Here is a 16,250-nt window from a genome sequence, read left to right as displayed (position 1 = left end):
TCACTTCAGCGTAGCTCTACGCTGTAGCAAGTGTGCATTGATGTGTGCCAAAACGCTAGTTGGCGGTGGGGTTTCTATGCCACTCTGTTGAATTTCTTCGTGACAGGCATGGACAAGAAAATGCATTTCAAACATTTTTGCATGTCGGCAGGTAGATTTGACGATTTGGTTCAACTATTTTGCATCGGTGTACAGACATGGCAGAGAAGAAACAACCAGAAATGCGTAGGAGGAAATGCGATGCTACCAAGCGGACCAATCGTTGCAGTCTGCGTCGCCGCAACGCGTGAGTTACTTTTTTGGGGAGGAGCACGTCACCCTACGGTGTAGGGTACACGGTACCTATGGCGTAGATGTGACGCACAAGTATAAATCAGCCTTAAACAGGCGACGTTTTGGGCCGAGCCCCTTCATCAGGACTGGAAAGAAAGAGGTGAAGTCCGAGTAAGAAGGAGGGAGGAGGGGAGGAAGAAGTACAAGGTAGGTGAAACCGGGAGAGGGGAGAGGGGAGGGGGGTGAAGTAAAGAGTTGGGAAGTTGATTGGTGAAGAGATAAAGAGTTGGAGACAGGATAGAAGGCCATGGAAGAAAGGGAAGGAGGAAGAGCACCAGACGGAGGTGCTCAGTGAAGTCCTATTCCAGTCTACGTTGGGTCTCACTGATATACAGGAGGCCACTCCAGGGGCGCCAGATCCAGTAGATGACCTCAACAGACACACAGGTGAAGTGTCGTCTCACCTGGAAGGACCGTTTGCAGCCCTGTGTGGTAGTGAGGGAGGAGGTGTAGGGGTAGGTGTAGCACTTGTTCCACTTACAAGGATAAGTACCAGTGGGGAGGGATGAGTGGACAAGACAGCTGCGTAGGGAGCGATCCCTGCGGAATGTGGAAACTGGGGGAAGAGGGGAAAATGCACTTGGCGAAAGTTACAGAGAATTATGTGCTGGACGCAGAGGCCAGTGGGGTGGTAGGTGAGGACAAGAGAAACCCAATCCCTGGTGGGTGGTGGGAAGATGGGTGAGGGCAGACGTGCGTGAAGTGGAAGAGATGCAGGTGAGGGCAGCATTGAGGGTGGAGGAAGGGAAGCCCTTTTCTTTGAAGTTGGAGGACATCTCAGTAGTTCTGGAATGAAAAGTCTCATTTTGAGAGCAGATGCAGCAGAGATGGAGGCACTGAGAAAAAGTGATGATGTTTTTCACAAGTGACAGGGTGGGAAGAGGTATAGTCAAAGTAGCTGTGAGAATCAGTGCATTTATAAAAGATGTCAGCAGATAGACTGTCTCCAGAGTAGCAGACAGAGAGATTGAGAAAGGGGAGGGAGGTTTCGGAAATGGATCAAGTGAATATGAGGTCAGAGTAGAAGTTGGAGGCAAAGTTGATGAAGTCGCCGAGTTTGGCATGGGTGCAGGAAGCAGCACTAATGCAGTTGCCAATGTAGTATAAGAAGAGTTGGAGAGTGATACTTGTGTAGGCTTGGAACAACTTCCCAGCTCTTTACTTCACCCCTTCCCCTCTCCCAGTTTTACCCATCACCTACCACCTGTACTCCTGCTGACCTGCTGAGTTCCTCCAACATTTTGTGCTTGTTGCTCTGGATTTCCAGCATCCGCTGATTTGCTCCTGTTTGAAAGACACTGCAACTCTCAGCCTGATTGCTTTCTGTTACACAAACATAGTACCGAAATAATGCGGGTAGACAGAGTATTGACTGTGGAAATAACAGCACAATTAGACCATTGACCCCTCATGCCTAACATCATGGCTCATCTTCTACCCCAGCGCCACTCTTTGCTTTAAACCTGTACCCCTTGATTCTGTTAACCTCCAAAAATGTATCAATCTCTGTTTTGGAGTCATCAGCACAGAACTAGGCCCTTTGCCCTATAAAATCATAAGACATAATAGCAAAATTAGCCTATTGAGTCCTCTGCCATTTGATCACAACTGATTTATTTTCCTCTCAACCCATTCTGCTACCGTCTCCCCTTAACCATTGACACCCTTATTAATTTAGAACCTATCAGCCTTTGCTTTAAATATATCCAATGACTTGGCCTCCACAGCCATCTGTGGCAATAAATTACATAGATCCAACACCCTCTGGCTAAATAAATTTCTCCTCATCTCTGTTCTAAAAGGATGTCCTTACATTCTGAGGCTGTGCCATTTGGTCCTAGATTCCCCCACTGTAAGAAACACCTTCTCCATGTCCACTCTTTCTAGGCCTTTCAATATTCAGTAGGTGGATGTAGCAACCATCAAGCCCATGACTATGCTAATCCCAGTTATCAGTACTGTCTTGACTATATTCAGTGCCAGGATCTCCAGCGTCTCTGTCGGTAGAGAATTCCAAAGACTCCCCAAAATTTCCTCTTTATCCAGTCCTGAGAGGCGGATCCTTAATTTTGAGACTTTGACCTCCAGTTCTAGACATGATGGTTGGGGCAATGTCAATCCTCTGATTTAATGAGATCATACATAATTGTTCTAAATATCAGAGAAAAGGTATACAATGCATAACCTCTCCTCATACAACAAAAGTACTGTATTAGGAATCAATCTGGTAGATGTCAGCCCACTTCCTTTATCACCTTATTGAACAGAATGATGGAGGGACTGAATTATACAGAAATTGCTAGGTGGCTGCCTGGCAGTCAAGGGCTGAGTGGTGCAAGGAATCCACATTTCATTTTCTATTACTTAGGCTACAGATCCATTCTGCTTAGAATGGAGTCATGAAGTTGTAGAATCACAGAGGCGTGCGGGTTGGTAGCATAGTTAGCCATTGTAAGTTGCCTCAAGGAGTAAAAGTGGTAAAATCTGGGGACAGTTGATGGGAATGTGGGGAGAATAAAATAAATGGAATTAATATAGTTTTAGTGTTAATGGGCCAACATAGACTCAGTGGGCAGAAGGGCCTGAGCTGGGTCTCCCTATAAACTGCTTCTCTTCTGGGACCTGAAATAAAATACTTGTGTCCAGCTTCAGTGCGACCGGTGTGGTGAAAAAAACCTGGATAGGGCTTCCTTCTGCGTAACGTCATTGCAGAATGTACATGGTGTACCGGAGGAGAATCACAGGCAACGAAGTGCTATTAGAGCATACTCAGTTTCAGATTGCGAGAAGGAGAGAGGCATGACCTCGTGTTATTAACGATTTGGGGGAGAGGTGACAACTCATCCCCCACCTACAAGGTCTTCTGTCCTTTGCACCTTCACCCTATTTGGACCTACATTCTCCTCCCACATTCAGACCTCTCATTCACCCTCAACCTCCTCCCTGCAGGTCCAAGCCCTTCCCTGAAACTCCAAACTGCAGCCTTCACCGATGAGTCACTCCACAACCAACTTCCAACCCCAGCTTCGTCTTAACCCACCTCTCACCCGCTTCACAAATTCTGTCCTTCTACCCCTACCTGCTGGACTATCAGTGTGCCCAGGGATGGGGCAAGGGTCAGGACTAAGTTAAAGGTTGCTAGATTAATAGCCCTGATGTCCCAGTTCTGGGAAATTCTAGAACATAAAAGCAAGGATTATATCCTGAGTCTTTATAATTCATTGGAGTATTGCGAGCAGCTTTGGGCCCCTTATTTAAGAGTGGACATCTTGGCATTGGAAAGGATCCAGATGAGGTTCATTAGAATGATCCCGGGGAAAAAGAGTTAATGTATGAGGAGCATTTACTCGCTCAGGGCCTGTACTTGCTGGAGTTCACTATGGCTGGTATTCTATAGTGCCTTCAGCAGAGCTAAACATCCCAATGAACCAACAGGCCAAATGGCTTAATTCTGCTCCTCCGCCTTACGGCCTTGTGCATCTCCCTGATGCATTTCTGCCGTGCCTCGCTCCTTCTCGCAATCTGAAACAGTGAGTATGCTCTAATAGCACTTCGTTGCCTGTGATTCTCCTCCGGTACACCATGTACATTCTGCAATGACGTTACACAGAAGGAAGCCCTATCCGGGTTTTTCTACCCACACCGGTCGCACTGAAGCTGGCCACAAGTATTTTGCACTGAATATATTAGCAAACTGAAGCAAGAAATCACAGCAGATATAGTCGAAAGTTGCAAGGTGTGTTCATCAGTCACTCTTCACACCAATTCGTTTTATGATGCACATTATTCCTTGGTAGAGGACACTTCAGCAAGAACTGCTGGATCTAAATCAGGAATAGCAGTGCCTGGAAGCCTGATCCTGGTTTTCCATTCGAAGTCAAAATTTTCAAGAGCGCATCTTTGCAGAGAGGACTCCCTGCCAGGTGCCAGCATGGGAAACCTGTGGTCTATTGTGCTGAGACAATGGGTGTGTCTTCTATTTACCTACTTGTACAAGCAAGCGATGCAGAGAAAAGAAATGGGTGTACAATAAGACAGTGGGATGTTTATGCTCACCTTTGTTGACATGGGCCTCATAGATCAAGACATGATCAGAAAGAGGTCTTAAAGATTACGGAGAAGAGTCCATGTGAAGACTTTCATATTCATGTCTGATACCAGAATGGCAAATGTAAGGTACAAGATCATTAGTTAAGATTCAGGACAGTTTATTCTCATGCTTCAATACACAAGTATAAAGGAGAATGAAATGATTGTTATTCCAGATCTGAGCTAGCACAAAAAAACACAATAAGCATAAAGAACACAATATGTATATATACATACGATTAGCTTATATACATAGATTGTACATACATAAAGTGAGCTAGGCACATGACTACCTGTACATCTGACTCCGACAGGAAATGATAAAGTAGTGGTGATGAGGGGTTGTGGCAGATTGGATTAGTGGGTGGAGGTGTTGATCAGTTTAGAGGGAAGTAACTGTTGAGTCTTCCTGGCTGTGAGTATTGATGTGCATAGTCCAACTCTCTCCAGCTTCCTCGGAAAGTAGTGAACTTCCCTGGCTGTGGTGGATGTTGTTCTGGGACCACGAGAGGTTGTGTGAGTGAGATGTGCTCTCCTAGGGATTTGAAACTGCTTGCATTTTGCACTGTTCTGCCGCCGATGTGAGAGGTGCGAGTTCTCTGAAGTCTTGTTGACGCCGAGGAAGAGGTTATCTGAATAGTCAATAATCAAATAGATTATCAGGCGAAGCTCACTAATGCTTTAAGATCTGGCACCTGGGACTCCTGGGACAGAAGGGTGAGGGGGAGAGATTACTGGAAGTTAGAGAAATCATTGTTAGAGAAAGGAAGGCCATATTTAATTTAGTATGATCATTTATCAGCTAGCTGCAAAGCTATTCAAGCAGTTAATTCGAAGCAGGGTGTCAGGGGAGCATTCCCGTCATCCCTTTCCCCTCTCCTTATTCCTTGGTAGCCTTGCAACTTCTCACATGTGCTCTTCAATTTTCCCCCACTGTTCAGGTTCTTTTCTACCACCTGCCAACATCAGGGCTAATCTGCAACCCAGAACTAACCTGCCAGCCTGTTGCCAAGGAGAGAACAAGCAAACGGGACACAGACAGAACTGGATCAAACTTGGGTTGCCTGAACTATGAGGCGGTGGCACAGACTGCTACACCGCTGTGGATTCAATTACCAAAGCATGGTGAGAAGTTATCCCCCTCCTCTCCACCTCAGCTGCCCCGCCAATCCAATGACCCACTATTACTCCATCAGGTTGGAGGCAACCTAGACGAAATATGAGGTGTTGCTTCTTCCACACTGACACTACAGTGAAAGCTCTTGGCACTACAGCAGCCTGAGGTCGAAAGTTATTTATTTCATTCATTTCCACGCCCTGGCAGCAGTTATCTTCCCACCTGTATCAGTTGAAAGTATTGTTGTTACATACAACAGGCACACCAGCCCAAGGCTGATCAGATTAATGCCTGAAGCAGGCAGCAGTTTGCGAAGGTAATTTTCCAGGCTGAGTCTGAATTGTTTAATCAAAATTCATAACAACTTTCAGCATATTAAATGCAGTCAAATCCAATAGTTCTTATTAAACTGTAGGTGGTTTAATAGCATAAAAATATAGATACTAATGAAAAAACTGCGTCGAGACTGGTTGATACTGACGTCACACCTGTACAGTCCAGGCTGAGAAGAACCACTTCATTAAGATCCCTTTGATATTTTTTTTTAAAGTTCACTGTTGACTCTTTGTACATGTCACAGTTTTGTAACAACGGTTAAATAAAATGGGCTAATAAAAATATTGAATCATAAACGAACTGTAATAACACTAGACAAACTAATGAAGGCACATTAAAATTCAGGGATTAACTGATTATACTCAGTAACTTTTGCTCATTAACGCAAATATCTAATCAGCCAATCATGTGGAAGCAACTCAATGCATGAAAGCATGCAGACATGGTCAAGAGCTAGCAACCCATCAGCCTCCGCATCCAACACATAGTTTTCCGCAACTTCCGCAATCTTCAAGGAGATCCTACCACCAAGGATATCTTTATTCTCCCCCCTATCCCTGCGCCAACTCACTGCTTTCCGCAGGGATTGCTCCCTGTGTGATTCTTTTGTCTATTCGTCACTCCCCACTGATCTCCCTCCTGGCACGTATCCTTGCAAGTGACAGAAATGCTACAACTTCCCATTCCCCTCCCCTCACCTCCATTCAGAGCCCCAAACAGTCCTTCCAGATGAGGCAACACTTTACCTGAGAATCTGCTGGGATTGTCTATGTATTTGGGGCTGCCAGTGCAGTCTCCTCTACACTGGTGAGACCTGTTGTAAATTGAGGGGGCCGTTTCATTGAGCACCTCTGCTCCACCCACAATAAGCAGAATTTCCGGGTGGCCAACATCTTAATTCCAATCCCCGTTCCCATTCCAACATGTCGGTCCATGGCCTTCTCTTCTATCACAATGAGGCCATTGTCTGGGTGGAGAAGCAACACCTCATATTCCGTCTAGGTTGCCTCCAACCTGATGGCATGAACATTGATTTCTCTTTCAGGTAATTTTTTTCCCTCTTCTTATATTCCCAACTCTGGCCTCTTACGTTTTCTCCTCAACTGCCTATCACCTCGTCCTCGTTCCCTTTCTCCCATGGTACACTCTCCTCTCCTAGCAGATTCCTTCTTTTCCAGCCTTTTCCATCTATCACCTCTCAGCCTCTCGCTTCATCTCCCTCCCCAACCCACCTGGCTTTACCTTCTGGCTTGTCTTGCTTCCCCTTCCCCCTTCATTTTATTCTGGAATCTTCCTCCTTCCTTTCCAGTCATGATGAAAGGCTGTTTATTCATTTCCAAAGATGCTTCCTGACCTGCTGAGTACTTCCAGCATTTTGTGTGTGTTGGCCAAGAAGTTCAGTTGTTGTTCAGACCAAACATCAGAATGGGGAAGAAAGGTAATCTAAGTGACTTTGACCGTGGAATGATTGCTGGTATCCTAGAAACTGCTGATCTCCTGGGATGTTCACTCAACAGTCTTTAGAGTTTACAAAAAGTGGTGTGAAAAGTAAGAAACATCCGGTGAGCAGCAGTTCTGTGGGCAAAAGCGTCTTGTTAATGAGAGAGGTCATAGGAGGATGGGCAGACAGGAAGGTGACAGTAACTCAAATAACCATGCATTACAACAGTGGTGTGCAGAAGAGCGTCTCTGAATGCACAACATGTTGAATCTTGAAGTGGATGGGGTACAGCAGCAGAAGAACATGAACACAGACACAGTGGCCACCTTATTAGGCACAGGAGGTACCCAACAAAGTAGTCACTGAGTGTGTTTCTACAACTCCTCAAACAAATAACCACCCCATAAAATATGCCATAACTGGCGTCTTTTAAAGGGGCATGCATTAAATTTTACCTGTTAAAACTCCCACTGATATCACTTTCATTAATTTACCAGTGACTCTCCAATGACTTGATCACACTTCAGTCGGAAGAAACTTTATGGATTTTAGCTTTGTTAATTAGCTGAATGTTAAGGGAGGTGAAATTATGCACAGTTTAAAAAGTAACAGCTCTGAAGCTAGTATTAACATTGGGACTGTTACACTATTATTCATTTCCACTAACAGCCTCAGGGCATTTGTAGACATTTACTGCCTGCACTTGTGGTCACTGCAGTAATAGGAAAGATATCATTGCACAGGAGAGGGTACAGAGGAGATTTACAAAGATGTTACTATGACTGTGAAATTGTAGCTGTGAGAAAAGGCTCAATAAGTTAGGGTTGTTTCTTTAGAACAGGGGAAACTACAGGGAGCTATTTACTGAGATGTATAGAGTTAAGATGGGTCTCAATCAAGTAAACAGGACTCACCTATATCCCTTAGCAGAATCACCAAGGACTATCAATTTAAAGTAATTGGTGGAAGAAGTAGAGAGGAGAGGAGAAAAGGCTTCCCACAGCGAGGATGATGAAGGTTCAGAACTCTGCAGGAAAGGGTGGCCGATACAGAACCTATCATCTAATTTAAGAACAAAAGAAATAGGAGCAGGAGTCGGCCATCTGGCCCATCGAGCCTGTTCCAACTTTCAATAAGATCATGGTTGATCTGGCAGTGGACTCAGCTCCACCTACCTGCCATAACCCTTCACTCTCCTTCTATGCAAGAACGTATCTAACCATGTCCTAAATATATTTAATGAGGTAGCCTCTACTGCTTCATTCCTCTTTGGAAAAAGAAGCCTCTCCTCATCTCCATCCTAAATCAATTTCTCTAAATCTTGAGGCTATGTCTCTTAGCTCTAGCCTCACTTACCAGTGGAAACAACTTTCCTGCTTCTATCTTCTCTATCCCTTTCATAATTTTATATGCTTCTATAGGGCAGCACAGTAACCTGGAGGTTGGTACAATGCTTTACAGTACCTGTGCCCCAGGTTCAATTCCCACCGCTGTCTGTAAAGAGCTTGTATGTTCTCCCTGTGACCACATGGGTGCCCACCCACCATCCAAATTGATCATTGTAAATTGTCCTGTGATTAGACTAGTGTTAAACTGGGGGCTGCTGGCTAGTGTGGCTCAGAGGGCCTACTCTGCACTCTATCTCAATAAGTAAATATATATATCCCATCCCATTCTTCTAAATTCCAGTGAGTTTAATCCCAGGCATCTCTAACTCTCTTTACAGGCTATCCCCCTCATCTCTGGAATCAACCTGGTGAACTCTTAAACGTTGCCTACAGACAACATATTTGTCCTCATGTAAGGAGACCTCCATTCACACACAGTACTCCATTTGCACAATTTTTGCACAGAAGATGGCCGTGTACTTGCAGAACTGTGAACGCAGGGCTACGGACCTAGTGCTGGGAAGTAGGACTAGGCTCAGTCATATCCTTTTGACTGGCTTGGATACTGTGGGCTGAGCAGTCCCCTTACATTTATTAAACATCTGCAATTCAGAGAGAGTAACTCATTAGTTTTACTGTGATGGGGTTCACCGTTAAATATCTCATTGCATTTGACTGAGATGAGAGTGTGAAGAGCACCCACAAATGGACTGGCAGGGTAACACCACCAATTGTCCTAGACTGAACATGGGGTTCCCCATCTGCATCACACCATGATCTTACACAAGACCAAGACTCATGGAATTGAGGCCATATTAATCATACACTAAGGCCATACGAATAAACTAAAATTAAATAGGCAGGAAAAACTAGGCTTATTTTCAAGAATTTAGGGATAGGTTCAACACGTGTACCACAGGCATGTGTGCTCAGCCCACTGCTGTACTCTCTATACCCATAACAGTGTGGCTAGGCTCAGCTCAAATGCCATCTATAAATTTGATGAAAGGGAGTACAGGAGCGAGATATAGCAGTTAGTTGAGTGGTGTCACAGCAACAACCTCGCACTCAATGTCTGCAAGACCAAAGAGCTGATTGTGGACTTCAGAAAGGGTAAGATGAGGGAATTGCCATAGAGGGATCAATAGTGGAGAGAATGAGCAATTTCAAGTTCCTGGGTGTCAATATTTCTGAGGGCTGAACCTGGACACAATATGTCGATGCAGCTATAAAGAAGGCAAGAAAGTGGCTATATTTCATTAGGAATTTGAGGATCTTTGGTTTGTCACCTAAACCACTCAAAAACTTCTACAAATGTACCATGGAGAGCATTCTGACTGGATGCATCACCATCTGCTATGAAAGGGCTACTGCACAAGATCGAAGTAAACTCTAGAAACTCGTCAAATTTGTCAGCTCCAGCATGGCTACTAGCCTCCATAGTACCCAAGACACCTTCAAGGAAAGTGGCGTCCACCATTAGAGATCCCCACCACCCAGGGCATACCCTCTTCTCATTGATACTGTTGGGAAGGAGGTACAGAAACCTGAAGGCACCCGCTCAGTGATTCAGGAAAGAACTTCTTCCCCTCTGCCATGCAATCTCTAAATGGACATTGAACCCATGAACACTACCTCACTACTTTTTATTTCTGCTATTTTGCACTACTTATTTTAACTTTGTATATATACTTAATGTAACTTGTTTTTTTCTCTATATTTATTTGTCATGTATTTCATTGTATTGCTGCCATAAAGTTAACAAATTCCATGACATATGCCAGAGATATTAAGTTTGATTCTAGAAAAAGCTACTTTGGACCTCAGCATACTAGCTATAATTAAATAAACAGATGAAGGGACCGTGGTATCTATCCATAATTCTGAAGCAGCCCAGCATAAGCAAAGACCTAAACCCATTCACCCTAGAAATTCTCTCTTCTCTTGTCTCTGACTGGGCAGAATATACAAAAGCCTGAAAGCATGTACCACCAGGATCAAGGACAGCTGCTGTCCTGCTGTTATGCAACTCCTGAATGGACGTCTTGTACAATAAGATGAACTCTTGGCCTCACAATCTACCTTGTTGCAATCTTGCACTTTATAATCTTGTCATTGCTGGGGGACAAGCTCCCACTACGTATTAAATGCTCCCAATGGCATGCATCTCAAATAGCCCCAACAATCAAGTCCAGCTCCTAGGTTTCATGTGTAGCTTAGCTACTAAGCCTGGCGGAGCTGTTTCTACTGACAGAAGAAGGGGCAAGCACAGGTTACTGGTGCCTTAAAGCCAGTCACTCCAGGCGATAGGGATCATTAGCTGTGGTTGGCAGCTCATCTAGGAGAAGGAAAACTCTGATCTCAAACTTCCGCTGCCTGGCATAAACTTCAGCAGTGAACCCTGAGGAAAAATCTGGAACTGGAGTCCTCAAGGCAGTCCTATGTTGAATTCAATACTGACTGGCATCTCCTGTGATGCCACTGGAGCCAAACTGTGTCGGTCTCTGCCATTCCTTTGGATTCATCATCTGCGTGGTGAGGGGGAACCTGCTGCACTGGCAACAGCTTGTTCTCCACATCACACTGCCCTTGCTTGCATACTTTGCTTGCGTGTCATGTAGACCACTAGGACGCTATATCCATGGCCAACCCCGACCAGTGGAGGGCCTCATACCCTATTATAGGCAAGATAAAAGTTTTGATTCAGGGTCTCACATGGAGGGGACAAATATCCAATCAAAATTTCAGGGACACAGAAGATTTACTACTCTAATGAAGGAGCAGAGTCAGTACAGAAACAAGGTAATTGATTGTTCACTGACACCAAACTGTAGCCAAACTAAAATAAAAGCACCATCACAATCTTTCAAAAAGAAAAGACAAAATATTGCTGACACGAAAACACCAGGCAAGATTTCAAAGCATATGCTTTTCAGTCTCACTCTGACTGATGACCAGATAAATAGGAAGCCACCACAGATGGAGAGCTGGTGTTGAAAACACGCAATATGTTTTGACAAATATAATGCCATCTCTTAAAATGTGATCATCCATGGAGTCTTAAATTTCAAAGTTGAAAGTAAATTTATTGTCAAAGTACGTATGTATATGGCACCACACACTACACTGCGATTCACTTTTTTGCGGGCATTTGGCTGACTGTGCCAATGGGGAAGGACCTTTCAGAAAGAGATGGTGTGTGCATTGATCTGTTGATTCTCGTTGGAATCAGACTAGCTCCCCAGTAACCTGGCTCAGGGAGTGGGGAGCCAGAGCCTCGGTCAGTTTATGCCCCAGTCCCTCCAGCTGCAGCTCAGGTTTCCCCTGGTGTTCGAGGCTGCACACTAACAGGGCAAATGGTGGCTCTGGCTGACAGCCAAGTAGATGGTTGCATCTCACTAATATTTTGTCTGACTTGTCAAGTTCCCCAACGGATTAATTAGATCCATTTGTCTTATGCCTTTCAGAGTATCCCAAAGCACCAAGAAAAAAATTGTTTGAAACAAGGCTACTGTTGTAATTTAGATGAACCCAGCAGTCAATTTGCACAGTGAAATCCCACAGACAGAAATGTGAGATTAACCTGAGAATCTACATTTTTTTTAATAACGATGATGAGGCTACCTCCAGTTACAACGTTTACAGAAGCTATTAATTACCATTCTCTGTACAAACCACTCTGGAACACTGCAGTCAGTATTAGGCCTCTTAAGACAGAATGGATATCACTTTACTGCCTTCACTAATAAGCACTTATTGCCCATCCTAATTACTTTTAAGAAAATGTTAATGAGCTGCCTTCTGAACTACAGCAGTCCTTCTGTAGAAAGTTCTCTTACAGTGCTGCTGGGCAAGGGTTTCCATGATTTACAGACCATGCAACAATGAAGTAATGGCAATATATGTATTTCATTCTTTATATTGCAGGTGAGGGTTTTGGGAGATGCTGTCAAAGTAGCTTGGGTTTGTGACTATTGTGCATTTTGTAAATGGCATACACAGTGGTCAAGGTATAAGATAACACAGGTGTATACGCTGGTAAGAGTGGACAGCCAGTGCCTTTTTGCCAGGGCAGAAATGGCTAACACAAGATGGCATCATTTTAAGATGTTCTGAGGAAAGTATAGGGGGGGATGTCAGAGGTAGGTTTCTGACACAAAGAGTGTTGGGTGCGCTAACGATGGGTGGTGGTAGAGGCAAATACATTAGGGACATTTAAGAAACTCTTAGGTAGGCAAATGGATGAGGGAAAAATGGAGGGCTATGTGTGAGTGAATAGTTAGATTGATCTTGGAGTAGATTAAAAGACTGACATAACATCATAGGATAAAGGGTCTGTACTGTGCTGTGACATTTTCTTTTCTTTAAGGTGCACTGATGGTGGAAGGTTTAAGGTGATGGATGGGGTTCCAGGCAAGCAGGTTACCTCCCTTTGAAGACACTGGACTTCTAATTTACCACTGCCCTTTGATGTCAGGAATAGACACTCACACCTTACTGAATGCGTCTGGACCAAGGTTGTGATGTGGAATGAAGCCAAGTGTTTCTGGCTAAACTCTAATTGGACACTGGTGAGCAGCCAATTGTTGAATACATACCACTTGCCAACACCTTCCACTACTTCACTGTTGAGTTGACCAGATTGGAATTATCTTGCTTTGTGGGTACGTCCCGGATTATAACATTGACCATGGGGCTGACTGAGATCCTCCAATTGGTCAATTTTGACCATGGATATTGCATCCTAGTTGTCTACATGTTACGCAAGTGCAAGCTGTTGCCCATGTAGCAAGCCCCCCCCCCCCCCCACCTCCATGCAGCTTATGAATCCAAAGCAACGGTGGAGACTGATGCAGCTTGGCTCACGCAGTATCGCAGAAGTTGCCAATCAGTGTCAAGCTTATTCTGAAGTATTATCATAGTCAGGAACTATGACTATACTTCAGAATAATTTCATAAGTCGTATGTTCAAAGATCAAAGTGTATTTATTATCAAAGTAAGTATAGGTCAACATATACAAAGTCAAAGACAAAGCAAAATTTATTATCCGAATGCATACATTTTCACCACATATAACTGTGAGATTCTATTTCTGTGGGCATACTTAACAAATCTATAGAACAGTAACTGTAAACAGGATCAATGGACAACAAGCTGTGCAAATGCAGATATAAATAAACAGCAATAAATAATGAGCATGAAATAACAAGATCAGAGTCCTCAAATGAGCCTGGTGGTTGAGGGATAGGAACTGTTCTTGAACCTGGTGGTACGAGTCCTAAGGCACCTGTACCTTCTACCTGATGGATATGCTATCCTGAGATTAATTTTCTTGTGGGTATTCACAGAAGGACCAAGAAGTACAATTGAATTGATGAAAACTGCACACAAAGAAAGATGGACAATGAGTATAATGAGTATATTATATATATATTATATATAGTATATATACAATGAGTATACAAGCCAATGAGCAAAAAGAGACAAACTGTGCAAATACAAAATAATAAATAGATAGATAGATAAATAATATTGTGAACGAGTTGTAGAGTCCTTGAAGTTATCCACGCTGGTTGAAGGGTAATAACTGCTCCTGGACCCGGTGGTGTGGGACCTATGGCTCCTGTACCTCCTGCCTGATAGCAGCAGTGAGAAAAGAGCATGGCCTGAATGAGGGGAGCCCTTGATGATGCCTCTTTCTTGTGGCAGTGCTCCTTGTAGGTGTGTTTAAGAAGCTGAAGGTTTTTCCTAAGATGACTGGGCTGTATTCACTACTTTTGTAGGCTTTTCTGCCCAGGGGCATTGGGGTTTCCGTATCAGGCTGTGAGGCAACCAGTCAGGATTTTAAGATCATGAAAGGCATTTTTTTTAAACAGTACCGTTGGAAATCGCCTCTTAACCGAAATCCTATACTCAGCTCTTGCCTGCTTTCCCAGGTGGTTATCAAAGGTTCTATGTTGCAGTTTGGTACCCTGAACAATTTTTATCTGTCATCAAAACAGACTGAAGGGTTGCCGCCTTTTGTGGGAGCTTGCTATGTAAAAATTGGCTGTTCTCCACAACACAGCTGCACTCCAAGTGTGCTATTCTCCACGGCACTACTTAAATCATTTAATTTTTGTTGAACGATTTATGTGCAGCAGGTGCTACCTAGTCACCTCACTAGATAAATATTAATGTTTTATTTGTTTGGCGATTCAGTGAGGCATTTGGAAATCTCAGGCATGGGGCTGATTGGTTGGCACATCAACTATTGCCACTCAAGGGCATAAAACTGCCACCTTAGTACGACGAGCCCTACATTTTCCTTGGCACCTCAGGATAATAGAGTTATCTGCATAGATCTTCCCAAATTGGTTGATCGAAGCATAAAGCCAAGAATCGGGAATAACTGGCTTTTAAATGAATTTTTGTTTGGAACGAGATTTGCAGCTGAGCACTTCTATTGTGACCCCGCGTCACATGAGCTTGTTGGCTCTGAGCCTTTACTCAATGGAGTTTATAAGAATGAGGGGGAATCTCACTGAAACCTATCAAATATTGAAAGTTCAAAGTTCGAAGTAAATTTATCATCAAATTACATATCATTTGTTCATTTGTTATGTGCCATGATGCAGGTAACTATGGTATTTTTATAACCACAATTGTTCTTGGCAATTTTTTCTGCAGAAGTGGTTTGCCATTGACTTCTTCTGGGCAGTGTCTTTACAAGATCATAAGACCATAAGGAGCACAATTAGGCCATTTGGCCCATCGAGTCTGCTCTGCCATTTCATCATGGCCGATCCACTTCTCCTCTCAGCTCCCAATCTCCTGCCTTCTCTCCATATCCCTTCACGCCCTGAACAATCAAGAATCTATCAACTTCTGCCTTAAACATACATATAGACAAGGCCTCTACAACTGCCTCTGGCAATGAATTCCACAGATTCACCACAAGATGGGTGACCACAGCCATTAACAACACTCTTCAGAGATTGTCTGCCTGGCATCAGTGGTCACATAACCAGGACTTGTGATATGCACCAGCTATTCATACGACCACCCACCACCTGATCCTGTGGCTTCATATGACCCTGATAGGGGTGCTAAGTAGGTGCTACACCTTGCCCAAGGGTGACCTGTGGGCTAGCGGAGGTAAGGACTGCCTTACACCTTCTTTGGAGATGTACCTATCCAACATCTTCCAGGTCACAGAGATGAACTTCTCCCACAGATCTCTGTGTGGTTGATTGCTGTCTGCAGTATTGAAATTATTCTGCATTGCTACCCTGCCTCCTCTCTTTCAGACCTTTACTTCTCTCTGCTCCTCCTGCTGATGTAGGTTTGGTTGGGGTACGTTGACTGGCTGTAGTAGAGGTCGGAGATCCAACCCATGCCTGAGGTCAACCCAATGAACACTGCTCAACAACGATCAATGAATATTAAACACAAGAGATTCAGCAGATGCTGAAAATCCAGAGAAACATGCACAAGATGCTGGAGGAAGTTAGCAGGTCAGGCAGCACCTATGGAGGGGAATAAACAGTTGATGTTTCAGGACAA

General features: G+C 44.0%; 1 protein-coding gene across 7 annotated transcripts in view; it reads right to left on the bottom strand.

The window, feature by feature from the left end:
- Window positions 1-16,250, bottom strand: part of LOC140731666 (rap1 GTPase-activating protein 2-like) — a 492,373-nt gene that overhangs the window by 150,800 nt on the left and 325,323 nt on the right. The gene's annotated exons all lie outside the window — the stretch shown is intronic.

Source organism: Hemitrygon akajei, chromosome 8 (assembly GCF_048418815.1).
Source record: "Hemitrygon akajei chromosome 8, sHemAka1.3, whole genome shotgun sequence".
Classification (NCBI taxonomy): domain Eukaryota; kingdom Metazoa; phylum Chordata; class Chondrichthyes; order Myliobatiformes; family Dasyatidae; genus Hemitrygon; species Hemitrygon akajei.
Note: the sequence above shows the minus strand (reverse complement) of the source record. Positions and strands in the feature narration are given on the sequence as shown.